The following is a 24,489-nucleotide window of genomic DNA, read 5'->3' on the forward strand; positions in this document are numbered from 1 at the left end:
GCTTTCCCCCCTCTCTCTCTGCCTGCCTCTCTGCCTATTTGTGATCTCTGTCAAATAAACAAATAAATCTTTTTTTAAAAGTATACTTATTTTTTAATTTTGATTTATGTATATATTTACTTACTCAAGATTCCCAAGAATTCCAAAATTTCTATAACATTTGAAAGAGTTAAATTTGTTCTCAGATCAGTTACAGGGGATCTCTTGTTTAGTAGGAGACTTCAAGGTGATCTCTACCTTCAAACCAAAATGCTTTCTAAATATATATACTGCCTAAATTTCTCTAGGTCAAACTGTTCCTGTTTTTAAAATCTCATTCAGAATTAACTATACTTATTTCTAGGTAAGCACAGTATCTAAACAATACTTAAAAATTACCTCCTTGCTTCCAGCTTCTGTCTGAAGTGGAAAGTTTCAATGCTCTTGGTCTCTAGCTGAGCCTATGCGTGGGATTTCTGATCATGGATCATTGTGTCCTTTTATGATCTTTCCTGGGCATCAGAGGCAGAGTGGTAATTCAAAATTGAAATCTATTCTCCTCCTTTTGGGCTTAAACCCAGGCAATAAACACTAACCAAGGGAGTCCTGTTTGACAAGCAAAGGAATTCAGCTCTTCCTAAATAGAGTAGTGAGGAGAAACATTCACTCGAGTGACAGTTACATTTTTTTTCTCTCAAATCCACAAAAAGAATTTTGAAAATTTATATGACTGCATCCCAATGTTTTTATGTTGATAATTTTTTTCAATATAAGTTTCTTCAAAATGATTGGTAATTTCTGGTGCACTGTCATTGTTATGTTGCCCACAAACAATTCCAGCCTTAGAGACTGGATCCTTTCCATCTTCTATTTACAAGAGATATACGAAGTTTCCTTTCACAGAAATGTTACATCACTCCATTTATTCTGGACTTGCATTTCCATTCCACTTCCTGCAGAGAATTTTATCCTGATGTAACGTTTTTTTCACTTGGAATTTTTTTTAATTGATCACTCTATCATATGTCTCTATAAGAAAAATATTTATAGAAATTGAAATTAAATTCTTTTCCTAAGTTTGACCTTACCATGATATCCTATCTAAATAATTTTTTGGGGCGGGGGAACCTTTCATCTGGATTGAGTTACCTCGACAATAATTATTTGTGCACCATTAATCAAAATAAAATAACTAATTAAAAATTTTGATGAGTGACTTTGAAACACAAAAGGTAAAGTTTTTGAGAAAACTTATCTCTTAATAAAACAAATAAGATTTGTTTTACAAGTTAGCCTATGAATCTACAAATAAATATTACTCATTGCTAAAATAAAAATAGGGCTGGATATCATTTTAATTTGCATTTTCATTCTCTAAATATAAGCACCAAAAACATGTTCCCATATAAATACATAATGCAAGTGGAAGGAGTTGTGTTATATAAATGGCAATGGATTGTTTTTAATGTTAGATATTTTCTTTTGATTTTAATTCCAGTGTAGTTAACATACAGTGTTGTATTAGTCTCAGGTGTACAATACAGCGACTCAACACTTTCATACTTTACTCAGTGCTCGACCCGGTAAGTGTGTTCTTAATCCCCTTTACCTCTTCCACCATCTCCCCCTACTTTCCCGCCAGCGACCATTGTTTGTTCTCTATAGTTAAGAGTCTGGCTGTTGGTGTTTTGTTTGTTTGTTTGTTTGTTTGTTTTGGGTTTCTCTCTCTCTTTCTTTTTCCTTTGCTCATTAGTTTTTTTTCTTCAATTCCATGTACAAGTGAAATTATATGGTACTTCTATTTCTTTCAGTATTATCTTCCTAGATCCATACATACTATTGCAAATGGCAAGACTTCATTTTTTGTGGCTAAATAATATGCCATATATACCACAACTTCTTTACTCATTCATTAGTCGATGGACACTTGGGTTGCTTCCATAATTTGGGTAGTGTTTATAGAGGCACATATATCCTTTCAAATGAATGTTTTCATATTATTTGGGTCATTGCTCAGTAGTGTGATTACTGGGTCATAGGATAGGTCTATTTTTAATTTTTAGTTTTCTAATTTATTAATTTTTAAAAAATTCTTTGAGGAAACTTTGTACTTTCTTCCATAGTGACTATACCAGTTTGCTTTCCCACCAAAAATGCATGAGGCCTCTTTTTTCTCCACATCCTCACCAACACTTGGTGTTTCTTGTGCTTTTTATTTTAGCTATTCTGACAGGTGTCAGGTGCTATCTATTGTAGTTTTGATTTCCACTTCCTGGACAATGAGTGATGATGAGCATCTTTTCATGTGTCTGTTGACCATGTGGATGTCTTCCTTGGAGAAATGTCTGTTTCTGTCTTCTGCCCATTTTTAATTGGGTAAGTTGCTTTTTTGGTGTTGAATTTATAAGTCCTTTATGTGTTTTGGATACCAACACTTTACCAGACATGTCATTTGCAAATATGTCCTCCCATTCAGTAGGTTGTCTTTTGGGGTTTTTTTTTGTTGTTGTTGTTGTTTCCTTTGCTGTGCAGGAGTTTTTATTTTGATGTAATCCTAACAATAAATGTTTGCTTTTGTTTCCTTTGTCTCAGGAGACATATCTAGAAAAGTATTATGGTCAATGTCAGAGAAATTAACTGCCAGTGCTCTCTTCTAGGATTTTTATAGTTTCAGGTCTCACATCCTTCATCCATTTTGAGTTTACTTTTGTATATGGTGTAAGAAAGTGATCTTCTTTCAATCTTTTGCATATGGCTGTCCAGTATTCCCAATACCATTTGTCGAAGAAATTGTCTTTTTCCCAATGAATATTCTTGCTTCTTTTGTCAAAGATTAATTGACCATAACATCACAGGTTTATTTCTGGGCTTTCTGTTCCATTCTGTTAATCTGTGTGTCTGTTTTTGTGCCAGTACCACACTGTTTTGATTACTATAGCTTTGTAATATAACTTGAAATCTTGAACTGTGACACCTCCAGCTTTTTCTTTTTCAAGATTGCTTTCTGAATATTGCCTCTGTGGTTCCTTACAAATTTTAGGATTGTTGGTTCTAGTTCTATGAAAAACGTTGTTGGTTTTTTGATAGGGATTGCGTTAAATCTGTATACTGTTTTGGGTAATATAGATATGTCAACATTATTTGTTCTTCCTATTGTGGATATGGAAAGTTTTTCCCTTTGTTTGTGCCATCTTCAATTTCTTTCATCAGTGTTTTATAGTTTTTTGAATACAGGTCTTTCACCTCCTTGGTTAAGTTTATTCCCAGATATTTTTATTATTTTTAGCACAGTTGTCAATGAGATTGTTGTCTTCATTTCTCTTCCTGCTGGTTCATTATTAGTGTATGGAAAGGCAATGGATCTCTGCACATTGATTTTTTATCCTCTAACCTTACTGAATTAATTGATCAGTTCTAGCAGTTTTTTTGTGAACTCTGTATGGCTTTCTACATGTAGTATCATGTCATCTACAAATAGTGAAAGTTTGTGGCAACTGGGTGGCTCAGTCGGTTAAGTGTCTCCCTTTAGTTCAGGTCATAATCCTGGAGTCCTGGGATTGAGCCCCACATCGGGCTTCCTGATCAGTGGGGAGTCTGCTTCTCCCTCTGCTCCTGTGTTCTCTCGCTCTCAAATAAATAAATAGATAAATAAACAGAATACACCAGCTGTCTTTATACCTTAAAGAACTGGAGAATCAACAACAAATTAAGCCAACTCCACACACAAGAAGGGAAATGATCAAAATTAGAGCAGAGATCAATGAGATAGAAACTAGAGATACAGTAGAATGCATCAACAAAACTAAAAGCTGGTGTTTTGAGAGAATCAATAAGATCGATAAACCATTGGCCACAGTAATCCAAAAGAAAAGAGAGAGGACCCAAATTAATAAAATTATGAATGTAAAAGGAGAGATCATGTCTAACTCCAAGGAAATAGAAACAATCATCAAAAATTATCAACAGCTATAATGCCAATAAGTTAAGCAACCTAGATGAAAAGGATACATTCCTAGAAACTTAAAACTTCCAAAACTGAATCAGGAAGAAATTGACAACCTGAATAGACCAATATTTAGTAATGAGATGGAAGCTGTGATCAAAACTCTCCCCAAAAGCAAGAGCCGGGAGATGATGGAGTCCCTGGAGAATGCTACCAAACTTCCAAAGAAACAACACCTATTCTCCTGAAGCTGTTTCAAAAAATTGAAGCAGAAGGAAAACTTCCAGACTCTTTTTATGAAGCCAGCATTACCCTGATCTCCAAACCAGGCAAAGACACCACCAAAAAAGAGAATTTCAGACTAAAACCCCTGATGAATATGGATGCTAAGATTCTCAACAAGATCCTAGCTAATTAGGATCCAACAGCACATTAAAAAGATTATCCACCATGCCCAAGTGGGATTTATCCCTGGGTTGCAAAGGTGGTTCAAGATTCACAAATCAATCAGTGTGATAGAACAAATCAATAAGAGAAGAGAGAAGAACCACATGGTCCTCTCCATTGATGCAGAAAAAAGCATTTGACAAAATACAGCATCCGTTCCTGATTAAAACACTTCAAAGTATAGGGACAGAAAGAACATTCCTCAACTTCATAAAATCTATCTATGAAAGACCCACAGCAAATATCATCCTCAATGGGAAAAAGCTGACAGCTTTCCCTTTGAGATCAGGAACACGGGAAGGATGCCCACTCTCACCACTCTTGTTCAACACAGTATTAGAAGTCCTAGCAACAGCAATCAGACAACAAAGAGAAATAAAAGGTATTCAAATTGGCAATGAAGAAGTCAAACTCTCTCTCTTCACAGATGACATGGTATTTTATATGGAAAACCCAAAAGACTCCACCCACAAACTACTAGAACTCATACAGCAATTCAGTAATGTGACAGGATACAAAGTCAATGTACAGAAATTAGCTGCTTTCTTATACACTAACAATGAAAACACAGAAAGGGAAATTAGAGAATCGATTCCATTTACTATAGCACCAAGAACCACAAGATACCTGGGAATAAACCTAACCAAAGAGGCAAAGGATCTGTACTCAAGGAACTACAAACACTCATCAAAGTAACTGAAGAAGACACAAAAAGATGGAAGACCATTCCATGCTCATGGATCAGAAGAATAAACAAATCTTTTAAAAAAGAAAAAAAAATAAAATAAAAATAGTAAAAGTTTTGCTTCTTCCTTACCTTAAAGTTGAATGCCTTTTATTCCTTTTCCTTATCTGATTGCTCTGGCTAAGGTTTTCAGTACTATCTTGAATAAAAGTGGTGAGAGTGGACATCCTTGTCTTGTCCCTAACTTTAGGGGGAAAAACTCTCAGTGTTTCACAACAGAGAATGATATTAGCTATGAGTTTTTCATACATGGCCCTTATTATGCTGAGGTACGTTCCCTCTAAACGTACTTTGTTGAGGGTTTTTATCATGAATGATAGTTGTACTTTGTCATATGCTTTTCGGCATCTATTGAAATGATCATATGGTTTTTATCTTTTCTCTTGTTGATGTGGTATATCATGTTGATTGATTTGCAAATACTGAACCAAACTTACCCTTCTTGGAACAAATCCCACTTGATTGTAATCAGTGATATTTGAAATGCATTTTTGGATGTGGCTTGTTAAGATTTTCTCGAGGATTTTTGCTTTCTGTTCATCAGAGATATTGACCTGTAGTTCTCTTTTTTTAAGAGTCTTTATCTAGTTTTTGTTATTAGGGTGATGCTGTCCTCATAGATGAGAAAACTTTTTTAAAGATTAAAAATAGTTTTTCAAGATCCTGTGCAGTGTTGACATTCCAGACTCTCTGTTCTTTTTTTTTTTTTTAAGATTTTTATTTATTTATTTGTCAGAGAGAGAGAGAGGGAGAGAGAGCAAGCACAGGCAGACAGAATGGCAGGCAGAGGCAGAGGGAGAAGCAGGCTCCCTGATGAGCAAGGAGCCCGATGTGGGACTCGATTCCAGGACGCTGGGATCATGACCTGAGCCGAAGGCAGCTGCTTAACCAACTGAGCCACCCAGGCGTCCCAGACTCTCTGTTCTTTAATAGTGTTTCTCAAACCACTTCCATCAGAATCACATGGTTGGGGGGAAAAAAAAAAGAGAATCATATGGTAAAATACTTGTAAAAATGCACTTTTCCAGGTCTCCCTCAAATCTGAGTAAGAATCTTTGGGAAGGCACCAGAAACCCGCAAGTAAATGAATTCCTACAGGTGTTGTATATATCCAGTATGAGGCTGAAGACTCTCCTTTGTACACTTTGCCTAAATGGGACCACATATGCAATCCCTCCTTGACTCCGACTCTGGCGGAACAAGTCAGGCTCCCAATCCTTCTCCCCACTAGTGTTCTTCAGCAAGCCCTTGCCACTGTCCCGAGCTATGACCAATGATGTAGGCATCTCACACAGAAAACATGCCAGCACCACTCAAGTCACATTTTAAAAATGAGCCAATATGGCTAAGCCCATCATGGTTTATGCTGGCAAGGCTGAAAATAGCAACAACCAACAAATATTTTGCCCTTCATGTGGCTTCTTGCAGGGCTGCAGCTGTTGCCTCATCTAGTAAAAGTGCCAGGCCTAAGGGTAAACGGATACTTAATTAGGTTAGGGTGAGTTCCAGAAACTTTCAAGCAGGCAGACCAGTAATGGCCACCATGCTCTCACTGATACTCGGTGTGTGCTAAGAAATAATTATCCCACAGCTGGGAGCGCTGTGGTTTCTCTCCCCCCTGCCCTCCCTCTTTGAATGGTGTTGTTTCAATTCTCTGACCTGATGGGGTGTTTAGTCACCAGGAATGCAATGGCGCCATTTCCCGTCAACGGTGCACTAGAGTAGATGTGCCTCGAAGCACCTGGAATCCGGTGCTGCCTTCTGGATTACAGCCTCAGCACAAGACAAGTTTCAACAACCCATGGTCTCCCCAGCAGGGGCCATAGTAACAGAAGAACACAGTGCCTCCCTGGCCTGGCTGGGAGATGACAACAAACGTGTCCCAACCAAAAAGAGGTGCAGTGTTCCGAGGAAAAACTCACGCTTGGTAGGTCCGACCAGGCCCAGGGGAGCTATTGTGGACATTTTCAATATGTTTCACTCTGTATTTTATGGTTATTGTTGCTCAAAATGACAGCCATCTGCTACCCATGGGCAAGAATCCCAGACGGTCGAGCTGGAGTTCGAGAAGCATCTTTTGCCTCCTGAGAGCGGCCAACGTGGAAGCCGCTTCCATCTCTCACCTCAGCCAGGCCGACGGAAGGCCCATTCCTATAAGGGCCAGAGGAAGCGAGATCATGAACGCATGGGAACGTGCACGCACTCATCCACTCTAGACGCCGTTCATTCTGGTAGGTCCCTTGCCTTGTGCTCTTTCCTGTCTTGTTTTGAGTGTTTATACTTTGTTTGAACTATGCTGTTATGACAGCTTTGTGGTGTGTCAGCTGGGCGAGGGTAAACCACATTCCCCAAATTCCCTTCGTAGCAGGTGGGAAGGGTGAGGTATAAGAGAGGCTCTCTCATGAGAGGTAGAGCAGAGAAGCAGCAAGCATCCTGTAGCCCACCCCCCCCCTTGCTCCCAGGTATTTAGTCCAACACGAATCTGGTGCTGCTGTGAAGGGACTTTGCAGATGTCATGGAAGACTTTAATCAATGGACCTTCAGTTCGGGGAAAACATCTTGGGTGAACCTTACTTAATCAGTTGAACTTTCTTAAGTGGGAACCTCGGCCTTCCCTGGAGAGAAAGAGATTCTTCCCTTTGGAAGATGGTTTCAGCCCATGGGGTTTTGGCTGCTCCTGAGTCCTCCCGATGACCTGCATTAACAAACTGGATTTGCTTTCCAGCCCCAACAATTGCATAAGCCAATTTCTTGTCATAGAACCATCGATCTATCCATCTGTCTGGCCAGCCATGATCTCTCTACCTATCATTCATCTCTCCTATTGGTTCTGCCTCTGGTTAAACTCTGTCTGATACAGATGTCAGCTCCTTAATGTCATTAATTATGCCTCTTTTTTTTTTAATCCACCATACCACATAACACAGTGCTCTGAAATACATGGTACATTAAAGCGTTACTCTGGGATTTTTTATTTAGTGTATATTTAGTATATATTTAAATACATTTAAATATATATAAATGTAAAATATATTTATATTTAGTGTATATTTAGTAATATTTAGTAACTAAATTTTTTATTTAGTTACTATGTGATCTACTCATCAGATAAATATCTACACAATAAATTTCTGAGATTGTTTCAGTTTATCTGTGTTTATCGAACACCAGAAAAGGGAAGGGATGTGTGTGTGTGTGTGTGTGTGTGTGTGTGTGTGTATGCATGTGCATGTTAGGACCTATTCCACATTAAAGCAGACCCCAAGGCCTTCCTAGTTCAATCCCAAACTGGGTTTTAGTGAGGGCAACAGTAATGCGGAACTGAGGTTGCTTGACCTGGTAGATTGTTTTTCACCTGGTGTTTGACTTATCAGTCACTCAATTTTCCAGACATCGTGGCATAAACTGCAAACTTATTCTTGCAGAATTATTCATTGAATTCAGTAGATCTTGGAATATTTGATCCACACAGGCTACCATATATCCCTAGTACAGCAGATACTGTGGTCTATTTGCAAGTGAAGGAATTATATCACTTATTTCAAAATACCAAGAGAGGATCTTGTCTGTCAGCAATGAATTTTGAGGTATAACTTTTAGGGAAAGAAGCTGTGTTCAAGGGAGATTAAAGAAGGGAGCTTAAAGTTAAGGGGAAAGCTGGCAAAATGGCCCGGCAGTCCTCTGATCTAATCTTGAGAGTATGGGCCCCCATTCCTAGAATGGCATCCCGCAGGACCAGGTAGCCCTTGAACCTCCAAAAAAATACCCAACTGCTGTCTGTCCTCCTGAAGCTTGCCACTGGAGGGAAAGTCCATGTCTCTTTTCCCTAGATGTGTCGAGAAAGGGCTCTCTTCAACGATGGCGGACCACACACAGAGACACTGCTTCTAGACCAATGAGATGATGTTGGCAGCAGGTTTTAGCTTCTTACGAACAAAGGTGATGTGCAGATGTAGGCTTGGGTCAACAACCACAGCGAGTTGATTCCTGCTTTCAAGATCTGGTTTGACTAACTCGTTAAATATTGTGATGTCACCGCTGGCTCCCAGTCAGAAGACACAGATCCCAGTTAACACAGTCTAATAAGCTAATTTTCTACTCTGATATGATCTTTGAAATGAGTTTCTAATGATTATTTTTACAAAGCACCTACAAATGTTCAGCCTATCACAGTGGCCCATTAGCCGAGCGATCCCAACCTGGAACCATGCTTCTGCTCGGGCTGCTACTGTTTTGCTAGAGAAGACGGTACCTTCCTCTAGAAGATCAACCAGAGATCATTTCGACAGAAAATTCTTTTGACTATGTTGAAGTGCTTCCTTCCTTCTCTCCTACCCTAGGCTAAAAATCATTAAATATCCAGATAAGACTGCCTCCTCCATCCCACGTTAATAGCTGACTTCTCAAATCCTTTCTGTTCAGACTGGAAGGAATTAGCCCCTGCCTGCTGAGGCACCTCCCTGGGTCATGAATTTGGAAGCAGGACCCTGCCTGTCCCATTGGAGGTGGGGGTTTCTAAGCTCAGGAGTCTGGCTGTGACTCTGTGATGTGGCTCTCTACAGATACATAGGGCGGGGGAGATGCCTCATGCTGGTATCCTGGTGGCCCCAGACTGTAGAGAGTTCCTTCACCTGCTCACTGTTTTTTCTTGGATGCTATTGAAGAAATGGAAGGATGACTGAGCAGGTGTGCTCTGGGACTACAGGCGTGTTCACTGTTGTCCCTGGGGGAAGACAGTATGGTGGGGGAGGGCTACCACTTTCCCCCCAAGCCCAACACACTGGCCCTTTCTGAAAACCAGCAGATGTCTATGGATGAGATTGGTAGATTGAGTTTTGCAGACAAGATTTATTTATTTTTTTAAGATTTTACTTATTTATTTGACATGCAGAGAGAGAATGAGAGCACAAGCAAGAGGAGTGGCAGGCAGAGGGAGAAGGAGAAGTGGGCTCCCCGCTGAGCAAGGTGCCCCATGCAGGGCTTGATTGCAGGACCCTGGGATCATGACCTGAGCGAAAGGCAGCCGCTCAACCACTGAGCCACCCAGGCGCCCCAGCAGACAAGATTTAAAGTGTCAAGGTGCCAACATCACACTTTAGGGATTGGAGAGGGGGGAAATTAACTAAGTGCTTGTGGAGTTTAAACTATAGCACACAAATGAGAAGCCTGGGAGCTAGATGTGACCCATGGATATATTTTGGTTTTCCCCACAAAGTTAGACCACACTGTGTTTTTAAAACAATTCAGTTAGATCTCCTGGAAGGCATGGTTGGTTAAGCATCTGACTCTTGATTTCAGCTCAGGTCATGATCTCATGGTGGTGAGATTGATCCCTGCATCAGGCTCCGAGCTCAACGTGGAGTCGGCTTGAGATTTCTCTCCCTCACCCTCAGCCCCTCCCCTCTGTGTTCTCTTCCTCTTTAAAATAAGTAAACAGGGGCGCCTTGGTGGCTCAGTGGGTTAAGCCTCTGCCTTCGGCTCAGGTCATGATCTCAGGGTCCTGGGATCGAGCCCAGCATCAGGCTCTCTGCTCACCAGGGAGCCTGCTTCCTCCTCTCTCTCTGCCTGTCTCTCTGCCTACTTGTGACTTCTGTCTGTCAGATAAATAAATAAAATCTTTTAAAAAAATAAAATAAGTAAACAAATCTTAAAAAATAGATTTAGGGACACCTGGGTGGCACAGTTGGCTGAGTATCCATCTCTTGGTTTCAGCTCAAGTCTGATCTCCGGGTCGTGAGATCGAGCCCCTGTTGTGTTTCTCTCTTCCTCTCCTTCTGCCCCTCCCCACTGTGCTCTCTTTCTAAAATAAATAAATCTTAAAGAAAAATTTTAGGTGTGCATTCCCATTTCAAGGCAGATTTTATTTTTTTTTAAAGATTTATTTATTTATTTGACAGAGAGAGAGAGAGAGAGAGAGAGAGATCACAAGTAGGCAGAGAGGCAGGCAGAGAGAGAGAGGGGAGCAGGCTCCCTGCTGAGCAGAGAGCCCGATGCGGGGCTCGATCCCAAGACCCTGAGATCATGACCTGAGCCGAAGGCAGAGGCTTAACCCACTGAGCCACCCAGGTGCCCCTCAAAGCAGATTTTAGATAACACTTGAAATTTCCTGCTTATCTCGAAGAATCAGAAAACCAGGTCACCCAAAGGCCCCTGTTCCCACATGCCACAACCCTTCAGCTGAGCCACTGGGGGACTGGGATTCTCCAGGATGTGCAAATCACACTGCTCTCTCATCTCCCACCATGGAGCCCAAGTGTCCCCCTCTATTTGTTGCTATACCTGCCCTAGTATATGTCCCACCCCAAAGATCAGAAGGCAGTCACCTTGCAGAGGTGACGAGTGCTCTTACGTGTTTAATATGCAAACAGAGAATATTGAGACAACACAACTTAAGGAGCTTTTATGAAGCGAATTGGACAATTCTACCTGCTTATATTACCTCTCTGCCCTTCCTGGTATTTGCTTTTGGAGGACTTCTCGGGCTGTCTAGGGTAGGGTAAGTTTCTGGGCTCATAGAAAAGAGCTTCTGACTTGAGAAGGGGTTGGGGTGACCCACTGTCCCAGTTTTCCTGGATCTGAGGGATTTTCTGAGATGAGGAGTTTTTGGTGCTAAAGCCAGAGACGTTCCTAGTGAAGTTGGGACGGTTGGTCACCGCAGGGGAAGGCTCCACGAAGGCGGTGAAGGGATCACTGGTAAAGCCTGCCTTCCTCACGGCTTCCCCCAGAGAAAGCCCATGGGGAGCTTGTCCCCTTCACTTTCCTGATCCTAAAACTGCCTGCTTCCCTGGCCCCTGTACCCTGACTCGTCAGTGAAGACTGTACACCCATGGCACAGGGGGACCGCCCTCCTGCTGCATTCCTTGGAACGGACATGGCTGTGGGCTTAGGCCTGGGGTTCTCTGCAGAAACGATCACATTGTTGGTCATTTCAGTTTGCTTCTCTCTCCAGACCTCACTGCAGTTCCTACCCCAGATGGAGAAGGAAGGCCCGGGAGCCCTGTGATGGGCTCTGAAGGGCAGCAAAGACACAGAATGAACGTGCTCGGCCTGTTCATCTGGTTTCCAGTTTACCAGCCGCTCTGCTTGTATTGTCCCCTGAAGTCATCTTTAAGAGAAAAGGATCCGCTGTCTTTGCCAGGAGAGGATCTGAAGCATTCCCTCCTTCCAGGGTCCTCTGCTGTCTGTCAGCTGGATGTCCCCCAGGCCTCCTCCTGCCAATCCTTGTCCTTCCCCATCTCAGCTCAGCACAGCTGCCCCCTCGAGATCCTTTCCTCAGCCAGCTCCACCTAACTCCGGTCACCACCCTCAGCCTGGGGTCCCCCTGGGTTCCCTACCTCCTGACGACCCAGCTCTGGACACACGTGTGATTTGGATTCCACTCATTTGGAATTCCCAAAAATTCCATCTGCTCCAAGCAGAGCTTTATTGTGGATATAATGAATACTGACAACAAAATTACATGGATGTTTAGTTTAATAAAGAGGACAATCTGCCAAACCCTATCTGGGCTCCGGGGCCTAGTTCAAGTCCCTCAACAGATGTAGCAGCTGGCGCACGAGACACGCGGACCCCTTCTCTTTCCTGTTCCCGAAAGCCTCCATTGCCAGCAACCCCCTGACCCCCTTGCCCTGGGCCAACCCTCTGGCCTGCCTCCTCTGACCCCCAAGGCAGCTGATGCCACAGCTTCTCTAGCCTGCATCTGGCCCTTTTCTGGTCAATTCTCTTTACCTGTGTGTGTGAACCAGACAGCTCTTACAGCCACTTCCGATATCCTGGCCTCCCTTTCCTCGAAGGGCTGTTGGCCACTCTTCTGACCAGTCCCCATCAGGCAAGCAGCTCTGCATGTGCTCCGACCAGTTCCCACCAGCATAGTCCTTGGGGCGTCCCCTGTGCGCATGCCCCATATCTCCTTCCCAGCTGATGCCGCACATCTCCTCCCCTGTGCGCATGCCCAACATCTGCTTCCCAGCTGATGGATGCCCTGTGACCCGCTAGGGGCCTCCGCTGGCTCAGCCTAAAGTGGGGAGGGTCCATGCCTATGGGCAAATTATGACCTGTAAGACCCAAACACTAAGGATAAGTTCTTCTCCCTTCCTCTTCTTTGCAACAGTTGTCCTGAGACACATTTATTCTCGTAGCCTCTATTGGCCCCACGGGGACCATGCCATCAGTGGCCGTTGGTTGATAACACATCCGGTGTGTCTCTCCGTCCTTCCCTGCCCCGCTCCCCTTCCTGTCTTTCCTGCTTCCCTGGGAAAGCAATGCCTCATGAAACAGGAACTTTGGTCTCAGGCAGTGTTTCTGAAGAACCCAAGCCAAGACACCCTATATCCTTCTGATTGGCCCATCCATCACTCCCTACCTACCTTGGGGTGTCTTAGAATAAGCCAAGATGGAAACTGGGACAGGAGTCCCGGCACCAGTAAATGGGCAAGAGGTTGAGTCTTGGTGTGGTTTTGGTTCAGAAGGAGGAATTGCGGGCACAGGGTAGTGAGTTCAGGGACTGACTGTAGCATTGCTGGTCTCTTCCAAAGAAAATCTACAGTTTTCTTGGTTTGTGTTTTCTTTCTTGAGGTAAAAGAATCATTCTTCATTGTTGCTCAGTCAATAGGGCCCATGAGTTTTATTTCTCAATAAAGCCCATGTTGCTCATGCGCTTTCCCTTAAAGATGATGAAGTGTAGGGTCCTGGTTACAACAGTCAAGCCCCTGGAGGGAGAGGCGAGTCCTGTATGCCTTCCCCCTAGGCTTCTGAGTCACGTGAGAACACACGCCATCTTTGATTTGCCTAGAGCGGAGCAGGTTTTCCAGCACCTGCAACAGAAAGAGTCTTAACAGTTGCCCAGAATCTGTGGCAGCATTTTGTTACAAGTTGGTAAACCTGAAAGCAGTAAAATGCTTCCTTTAAAATATTGATAAATTCTGATTGTTCAAAGGAGATATAGCTCAGCTTGTCTAAAAACAATTTTGTATTTACCCAATTACTTCATAAAATAATGATATTTACCATGTTCTCTGTCCCTGTCACACATATATGTTTATAATCTTAAGGTTATGGATTGTTAGAAGTTGAGGACTTGTCCCCTTCCTCTTGGGAGTCCCCAAAGCCCACTGTCTCAAGGTCTATGTCATGAGCCCTCAGGGAACAGTGCTGACTCGTCGTGGGGAGACTTTAACATGGTTCTAGGACAGTGCAGGGTCTGGCCCTGATATTTAAGGATCCAAGTTAGAGCAAGGGCTGTGACGACTCCCATGTCATGAGTGGGAGGAGATAAGGGGTTTCCATACAAAGACCCCTCTCAGCCTCTAAGAGTCAGGGGTTTATGGTCAAATGAAAGCTAGAAACAGTTTTTGATTTAATCCCAGTGTACCTTCTCCAAAACCAACCCTGGCTTTGACAAAAGAAATAAAAGAAGCAAGAGAACACACAGGGGTCATAGGGTCCTATTTCTGTCAGATGCTGTTTCTCACCCACAGGGTGGGCCGCACTGAGGTGTAGAGGGATCTCTTGAGGATGTGGTCAACACTTCCCGCTCAGAGAGAGGAGGCAGGCAGGGTCTGGGGTTGGCTGAGAGCATGCGAGGCCCACCACGCCGCTGAAGCCAAGCCTTTGGGACACATAAGAAGAGGCTGAGTGTTTTCAGTGGAAAGACAAGCACTCAGGCCATTGGCTTCAGCTCTGAAAACGTCACTGAAGGGACAATCTCAAGTGATACTGGGGCCGTCACTCCTTTACATTCTTCACCAACTCTTAGTCATAGATTTGTTGTATTGTGTTAAAACACACAGAACATGAAATTTACCACCTTAGCCATGTTCAAGTGTATAGTTCAGCACTAGGCAGCACATTCCTATTGCTGTGCAACCATCGCCACCATCCGCCTCTAGAACTTTCTCATCTTCCCAAACTCAAGTCATCTACCCAGGAAACATCAACTCACCTTCCCTCCCGCCCCTAGTGCCTGGCCACCACGTGGCATTCTGCTCCCCGTCTCTGTGAATTTGATTCCTCTGGGACCTCACAGAAGCGGCCTCATTCAGTCTTTGTCCTTCTGTGACTGGCTTTATTTCATTTAGCGTCCTGTCTCCAAGCTGCATCCACATTGTGGCAAGTGTCAGACTTTCCTTCTTCGTGAGGTGGAATGCGTAAGAGAACTTTAAAGCATAAAATTCCTGAAGCGTTCCTCCTTTTGCTAAGAGGACAACCAGACTGAGACCTCCCTCAGAGGCTGCTACCTGGGTGATGACAGGGCTCACTGGGGGATGGGTGGGGGGCAGTGGAACCTCCGTGACCCCACCCAGAGCAGCTCTGTCTTCCTCATCCAGCACCGGGCTTCTGTGCAAGAGTTCACTGGGGAGAGAAAAGACTCTGCTGCCAAAAATAGCTTGAAAGCCCCTAGAGTCCCCTCCCTCTTATCCTTTTCCATTCTACATTTCTCTCCCCAGCTAATCTTTACAGAGTAAATGTCAAGGTACCCACTTTACCCTGGCTCTTTGAGTAGAAGTCAAGGGTCTCTGCCCATTCAGGACTTACCAACGATAGTAAGAATGATTCCAGTCTCTCCTGGGTCAGACGTGTGGATGTTTGTGGGCACGGAGAAGGACTGAGTGCAGCTCTGGACACACATCTCACCGAAGAAATTATTCTGGGATCTGTTACTATGAGATCTGTTCAGTGGAGTTGAAAACTAATTTCCCATGCTGAGACTGAACTTAGTACTTTCCCTCCCCATCCCTATCTGGATCCCTCTGACGCCACGAAGAAAACCAGAGATTGTAATAATTATAAATAGAAAGCCACACCCTGAATTCCAAGCTCTCTGAATCACACCCAGATTTATGTCTCTGGTGGAAGACTTTGTGGGCTTCCTAACTAGAAGACCCCTTCCTGCCTTCCCAAAACACCCTAGGCTTTCCCGCTTTGGTTCATTTGCTAAACACCTTTTCTCCATCTGGAGAGGGCTTCATCTCCATATCCACCTGCCACAGGCTGCATCAAAGGCCTGAAGTGATGTTTGCCATCTGGAAAGTCAGCTCCACCCAGGTCCTGAATCATGAGAGCAAGACCTCACGCTTGTGAAAAGCCCGTCCTAATCAACGGTGTTGGGCACCCGGGGATAATCATCATCCTCTCTGCCTGGGGTCTCGTGAGCACCAGGGAAAGATAGAGCACCTTGGGTCCCCAACTGGGAATCAGACCGCAGCTTGCCAATGACACAATCTGGGGCAACTGGTCTCCAGACTGGCCTTTAGGTGCAGCTTCAGGGCAGCTAGAAACCCCCTCTAGCCCTTACAGGGGTATGCATCAGGCTGATCAGAAACCAATGATTTGGGGACTGTAGGGTTTGGTCCCAACACCTAGTTTCCTCTGGTCACTTTCCTTTATACTCTGACAAAACCTACTGCTGAACCACTCATCCTACTGGTCCTGAGAAGCAATTGCCATAAACTTTATTTTTCTTTAAAGAGTTTATGTATTTGAGAGACAGAATGAGGGCAAGAGAGAGAGCACGAGAGGGCGGAGGGTCAAAGGGAGCAGCAGACTCCCCACTGAGCCAGGAGCCCGACACAGGACTCAATCCTGGGACTCCAGGATCATGACTTGAGCCAAAGGCAGATGGTTCACCAACTGAGCCACCCAGGCGCCCTGCCATAAACTTGAAAACTCTGCCCATGACAAAACCATTACACTATCTTGATTCCACAGAATACCTTAACCAAACAGCTCGTTTTGCCAATGCTTATTTAAGGAATGGTGGAATAGGAGGGGCCTCTGTCACAATCAAGACAGAACATTTCTTCGTCGGGGATTCCTCCAGCTCCTAGACTTCCAAGGGACTCCAGCCAGAACTTTTATGCGCAGGGTCTGGTGACCCAAATAAATGTACTAAGTGGACATTGACTAACAAGGTCACACATCATTTCTCATGACAACATGACTTCAGCTTCTGCCCATCCACATTTCACTCCCAATTCTCCAATGTCTTAGAATTACCTGCAGCTCTGTAGCCCCAAACCTTTCCCTGGCCAACTGACCCAGGAATTGCAGCCAATACTGGCACAGCTGACCTCCAGGTGGGTTTGAGGGATATCCTTGCTGGGTGCTTTGGGCTGGAGAATGGCAAGATGCAGAGAAGCTTTCTGATCTCCCGCTAAGACCCCCCCGCGAGGCTACTTTTTTAGGGCCTTATATCCGTGTTCCCCTCAGCACCCATGCTATAGTCTGTGACTGTTGGCCAAAGACCGTCACGTGGCTAAGACCAGAGTCTGTGTTGAGGACACCACACAAGGTAATTGGAAGGCCTATGCACTGGGGACCCTGCAGAAGAAGTCTACTCAGAATGAGGAGATCCTCTCTTCTCACCCAACACATACCTCATTCCAGGTCATTCTGCAGAGTGGTTGGTTAGAAGGTAAGCAGTCATGGTGCATAAGTCAGCACAAACTGTGGCCCAGACACTGCCCTGCTAATATATCATAAACAGTATCACATGAGTAGAGTACATGGCCTGAATGCCCATTTTAACTTAAAGCCCAAAGCCCTACATGGACATGGTCTTCTGAGGAGCCCCTGCCTCTCCAGCTACTTCCCCCTCATCCATTTGTAGGCTCATGGAAGAGGAAGGAGGAGCTTCCTTGCCCTCCCTCACAGACGGAGTCCTAGACCTCCACCTGAGGTGATCTCTCTGGAACTGTCAGGGAGAGAAGAGTTTCCATCTTTCCCAGACTCTCTCAGATTATGGGCCATGAGTGGGTGACAGATTGTCATTGTGAATAATAGTGACAGAGTAAACTTACAGGGGAAAAACCGAGAACCCATTTACTAGGAAGAATATTCTGGAATTAAAAACATGTAAGCTAATATAAGCTGGGCTGCCCTGGCAGGATGGGACACCTGTCAGCCGATGAGTTCTTACTTAGAGCCAAAGCCAGGTCTAGGAAAGACTCAAGTACCTCTTAGCCCGATAAGGCTAGGGTTTTTATTTCACAAGGGACGAGGTCCCATGCATGGGAACAGAGGAATGCCCTCTTCCCATAACAAAACGAGACTCGGCTGCTCCCAGAAAGTCAATGCCTGCTTTGACTCCCCGTGCTTCTTCTCACGCTCCTGAGGTAACTGGCCTCCCGTCTGGCCGGTCCGGACACAGATGTCGAAATGGGACCTTCCCCCCACCTCCTGAGACTAAAGTCCCCTTCCCTGTCCCCCTTTAATTAAAACAAGCACAGAACACCTGAAGGAGGGAATGGTGCCCATCGATGGAACCAGAGGCTTCAGGCTTGAGGAGGGACCTTTAGAAGCTCATCTTGGGGCAAGTGTCAGTCTCCTGAGGGAAGGGCTGACGGACCTGGCAGAGAGGAGTGGAGTGCCAGATGGAGACAGAAACTTGAGAGGCACCTCCCTTTCACATCTGAGCATACGGGTCCCGGCGCCCATGTGGTATAAGAGAACCCGTGGGGGACCAAGTTACAACTTCTGCTTGGAAATTTGACTGTCTCATTGACCAGGAACTTGGACTTACCTCCACTGTAGTCACCCAGGCATGGCGTGGGAGTGTAATAATGAGGCTAGCGCTGTGCCAGGAAGACCCAGAGAGCTGGGGGCACCCAGGAAAAGAGAGTCCCACTTAGAATCATCCTTACTGTCCTGAAACCCCAGAACCATATTCCCCGCCCCGATTCCATTCTACAGCCTCTACTAACCCATAGAGTGCCATGGTGCAAATCTAGAAAAAGGTACCCCAAGTGTGGAGCTTGTGGGCATCTGGGCAGATGCTGCATGTCAAAGAGTGGATTCCAGCCCCCCCCTTTGCCCTTCACAGAGCGATTTGTGATTTACATAACTGCTCCCCCTCTTCCTGGCTGTTCTCCATAAATGACCAAGTAAGCATTTGGGGACAAAATGAGGGGACCTGTCGGAGAGAGGCTGTAATCATCACATCACAGCACGTCTTCCGGGCACTGAGCTAGCGCTCGCCCTCCATCGCCTAGTCCAGTCCTCCCAGTGAGCAGATCGCTCCCATCTCTTGCTCTTTGGTAAATGAGGGTTCTGGAGGCTTCTTGAAATAAGAGAGCTGTCCCAGGATGAGCAGTGAGAAAGCAGGGGAGCCCCTGCCCACCAGCCTTTCTGAGATTTCCGAGACTGGCTCTCTGACCAAACCCAATCTCCAGAGGTGTTGCTTGTTTTCTGCTATTTTTGTGTCATTCCACTGATTCCCTGAGAGCTGGCTGCAGGTTCAGATAAGGTCATGCCAGAAAGTAGATCCAGAAGGTCTGCCTGCCAAGCCCGGGCTCCTTCTGCAGGCCTCACTGTCTCCCCTGCAGCACCTCGCTGGTCTTACTCTCACTCGTGCCTGGAGTGGCCCAGAGAGACAGAGCGCAGGGACAGGGTGGCCAAGCTCTCCCCCCTCACTCTTGCTCAGGTCCAGCCTCCTCCTGTCAACTGCCAGAGACCGCATCTGCTTTCCTGCTGCCCCTTTCCGTCTTCCCTGCAATGCCTCGTGAGAGACATATGTGGGCCATCTTGACTCCAGGGACACCTGAGACAGACCCCTCTACTTTTCCGTTTCTCTCTAGTCTGAACAGAAGCCTTCTGTGACAGATCGCGAGGATAGCAGCTTCTCCCATGTCCTCACCAATAAAGAAATAGTCACTAAACCATTCTGGTTTCATGGCCCCTGATTTTCCTTGTGGACAATCCCCTACAGGGTTAGGGTAGGGGTTCCCTGCGGCGGAAGGGGTGTGTGACGCCTGGGGCCCCTGCACCCCCTCACCTACCGACGGACAGTCTCAGAAGCATGGTAAGACATGTGCCCGGCTGTCTGCTTATACGTGTATGCCTGTCAGCTTTGGATTCACAAGTATTACCGAATCATTGGCTGTACCCATGCCACGGCTGTGTAGACACTAGGTTGGTTAAAAAAACAATAATGCTATGTTTCAGTAATTCCTAAGAAACCAAAGGGATAAGTATTAGTGTCTTTCAGGCTCTCGTGCAGCTCTCCAGAATGGAAATTCAGGACTGGGTGGTTCTCTCTTCTCATCTGGACGCCGTGCAGTCCCATGTGCACTGGGTTACGCAGACACGATTCCTGGCAGTCCTCTCGGCGCGGAGCAGAGAGCTGCTGGGGAGCTCCCAGGGAGCAAGACTGTGGCCACCAAGCGGAAGGACACTGGTAAGGAGACCTCTGCTTTTCGGTAAAAGCTCAGATGCTTCTACATATTTGTGCTTTCGAATTCAGATCATGAGCAGAAAAAGAAACAAAAGTACAGCATTAAATAAAAAATCCAGCAGGAATGATTTATGTATAGCATGTCATTTCATGAGATGCAACTTGGAGACAAAAGCTAGTTTTAAAGAGACAGGAAATCCTGTAGGAAAAGCAAGGGGCTACAAAAGAAATGTTTGTTCCTCAGGCTGGAAGGAGTCTTGCCAGGTTTGCGGCACCTCGGAGATGTGGGGAGATCCCTTTCTGGGGTCAGGGGGGGCACTGGCGTCATGATTCCAGGTGGGGAGCTCAAGGACAGGATCGCCATATGAGGTAGAAAGGCTTGAAGGGGTTACCAGATTCAGCAAATGAAAATATAGGGCACCCAGTTAAATTTAAAGTTCTGATGAACAACAAATATTTTCTTGGTATAAGTATGTCCCATAGAATCTTGGAGATGTTCTTATACTAAACCGAATTTGCTGCTTATTAGAAATTCAAATTTAACTTGGTGCCATCTTTTATCTGGCAACCCAGTTAGGAAGCCTCCCTTGAGTCTCTGCCCATAATAATTAAGAGATCAAGAGACACAGGATAAGAAAGAGGTGAATAGGAAGGTATACAGGGAAATCGATGTCTTCTTTCTGGATAGCTGAAGGTGAAGAGATAAAAAAGCTTTGATGTTAAAGATACTTTATTTTTTTTTAAGATTCTATTTACTTATTTGTCAGAGAGAGAGTATGTGCACAAATGGGAGAAGTGGCAGGCAGAGGGAGAAGCAGTCTCCCCACTGAGCAGGGAGCCTGATGCGGGACTCGATCCCAGGACCCTGAGATCATGAACTGAGCTGAAGACAGATGCTTAACTGACAGAGCCACCCAGGCATCCCTTAAAGATACTTTAAAACAAACAAACAAACAAATAAAACAACTGGGACGCCTGGGTATCTCAGTGGGTTGAACATCCAACTCTTGATTTTGGCTCATGTCGTGATCTCAGGCTAGTGAGATCGAGTCCCAACCCTGGTCTTGTGCTCTGCAGGGAGTCTGCTTAAGATTCTTACTCTCCCTCTGCTGCTCTCCTCTCCCCCCATCAAATAAATAAATAAATATATAAAATTAAAAAAAAAAAACAACCACTCTCAGAACAGAGTCAAGTCTGAGTTCAGTGGACTTCCCAGCATAAAATGTGGTTCTGATTAGATTGAAAGTGATTTTCTTAAAATAATACCAGTACATTAGACGGTGATTAGAAGCAGTTGCATTTAAGCAAGAAGTTCCCCAGCTCCCTTGCCCTCCCTTCCACCCTCCCTGGATCCGCCTCTTCCTTCCTTCCTTCCTCTCCTTCCTTCCACCCTCTCTTTCTGTCTTGTCATACCTACTCTCATCGCGTAAATATTTACTGGTGATCAACTCCACACAAAGCAAACCTTCTAAATGGTATTTTCACTTTTACCCAATTGCATCTTTCTTTAAGACTGCTAAAAAACCAAGCATCACATAAATGAACTTCTATGCATGCCCTGGGACCTGGAGAAGAAGGGCTAGAAATAAAGAGGCCAATTTTGTAGATTGCTGTGACCCTGAGCGAGCTGGAAGCTTCCTGCCCCCGTCTCAATCTAGTCCCAGGGCTAACCAAAAAGGAAAAGAGCTGAGGCAATTGTCTTAAAAGTAAAACTCTACAATGTGTTCAGCTGTTTCTCCATCTCCCTTTGGAAACGCCTCAACAGAAATATAAGGTGACAATTTGGGTCATGGAAGAGGCAAAGCCCCAAAGACAGGGAAATAGAGGTTGTTTCTATAATTAATTCCTTGAGAAATAGTTTCTGATCAACTCCCTATCACTGTTAGCTGGAATAGAATTAGAACGAGACGTAGAAGAGAAACCGTAAAACCTGTTTTGTTTCTCTACCTGCACCATCTTTGTCCAGACATTGGGCAGGCCAATTCTGATAGCAGGACCTCCCTGTGGGACGTGAGAGACAACCCAACAGGGTAGATTGAATGAGTCATCTGTAAATATTCATCATCTAGAATTTATTGTGCATCCCTATGAATGAAGAGCTCTGAATTCCCAAACTCTTTAAGGCCCGCACTTACGACCTCCTCTCTCCTTGTGAGTACCAGACATGGGCTATTTATTTTCCATGGAGCTTGAGTTTGCTGGCTCTCCTGTTAGTATTATACAAACAGATGTCAGTCGCCCTCCCCAGACTCATCTTTCCAGCCCTTCTTACTCCGTTAGGGAGCTGTCACCGTGGGCAGCCTCTAATTCACAACCTGTCTCCTCTGGCTGTTTCTGGGCTTGATCTGCCAAAGCTTTGTACCAGAGCCCATCACTCCGTGTGAGAGGATGTTCCTGAGGAGGAGTACACTGCCACCTTTCATCCCCTTTCTTCAAATGGAAATTGGTTCTGTTATGAAACCATTGGTTGACACATCATTTGTTCGGGCTGTGATCTCGTAGACAATTGTACATTTAAAAAAAAAAAAAAAAGCCTTGAATCCAACGGCACCCAAGCTGAAATCCTCCTGTTATTTCTCAGACAGAAGGACAAAACCCAAAATGTATCAGAAAATATTGGGAACAATGGCTGATTTTCATTAGTGTCGGATGGCCAGCTCAGCACTGTTGGAATTCCAGGGGCTATAATTTAGCTCCATGCTAAGTCAATTGTATTAAACGCTTCCTTTTTGGCCCATTTTCATGCCTCCTATGTGTTTTATTGTGCAGTTTCTCTTCGAATCAGCTGCCTGCCATTTTGTTCCGGTCCACGGGGTCTTTAGGGCCAAAGATAGACTGTGAGTCCAAAGGACTTGTTAAAAGCAATGCCGTTGAATGACAGTGACATTGTTCATAAGGTCCTGAGGTCAGAACTGGACATGATAACTTTTCATTCTTTGCATCTATCTTTGGGAATTCCTACATAGCCAGTATATTCACTTGGTCAAAGTCCCATTTATTTCATGGGTCCATCCTGTCTACTCTCAGACAGGATGCTTTTTCAAACCACAGAAAGTCAGCACTAGAAGAAACTTTGAAGATCATCTAAATCAGCTGATGACTTTTTTTTTTTTTAAGTTTAGGAAGCAAAGGGCCAGAAAAACCAACTGGTCAAGATGATTGACATCCCTCTTTGCTTTGCACAGCAAGTCATCAGTACGTATCAACTGCCTCAAATAGCAGGTATTGTTTATTTTATACATCTTTGAACTCACTGCACTCTTTTCAAGAGATAGTGCTGGGAAAACTGGATATTCACACGTAAACAAATGCCTAATGCCACATACAAAAATTAATTCAAAACAGATTAAAAACCTAAATGTGAGTTGTTAAACCATAAAAATCTTAGAAGAAAACATAGGACAAAGGTTTCACAATATTGATTTTGTACTGGTATATGGGATATGATACCAAAGGCACAGGCATCAAGAGAAAAAATAGGCAAATTCAAGTTCATGAAAAGGTAGAAATGGTGTGCAATGAAAGACAATGTCAGCAAACACTTCTCAATCTGAAAAACTGGATGAAATACCTGCAAATCCTATGGTAAGGAATTAATATCTAGACTATATAGAGAACTCCTGAAACTCAATGAGAAAATGTACAACGGACTTGAATAGACATTCTTCCAAAGAATATTTCTCTATTTGGTCAATATGTACCTGAGAAGAGATTCAACATCACTTGCCATCAGGGAAATGCAAATCCAGACTATGAGATACCACCTCACACCCACCAGCATGACCACTATAGAAAAAGAAAAAAGGAAACCTCAGGTGTGGACTAATATTGGCGAGGTTGTGGAGAACATAGAACCCTCAGGAACTGTTGGTGGTAATGTAAAGTGATACAGCTCTGTGGAAAACAGTATGGCAATTCCTCAGAAAATTAAAAATAGGACTATCCTATGATCTAGCCATTCCACTTCTGGGTATATACTCAAAAGAACTGAAAACAGGTCTTGAAGAGATATTTGCACAGATTCACACAGCATTATTCACAATAACCAAAATGTGAAAGCAAAGTAAGTGTCCACGGATGATGAATAGGTAAGCAAAGTGTAGTATTTACATACGATGAAATATTACTCAGCCTTGAAAAGGAGGGAAATTCTGACCCAGGCTACAGCATGGTTGAAACCTGAGGACATTAGGCTAAATGAAACAA

The sequence above is a fragment of the Lutra lutra genome, chromosome 14 (assembly GCF_902655055.1).
Source record: "Lutra lutra chromosome 14, mLutLut1.2, whole genome shotgun sequence".
NCBI classification, from domain to species: domain Eukaryota; kingdom Metazoa; phylum Chordata; class Mammalia; order Carnivora; family Mustelidae; genus Lutra; species Lutra lutra.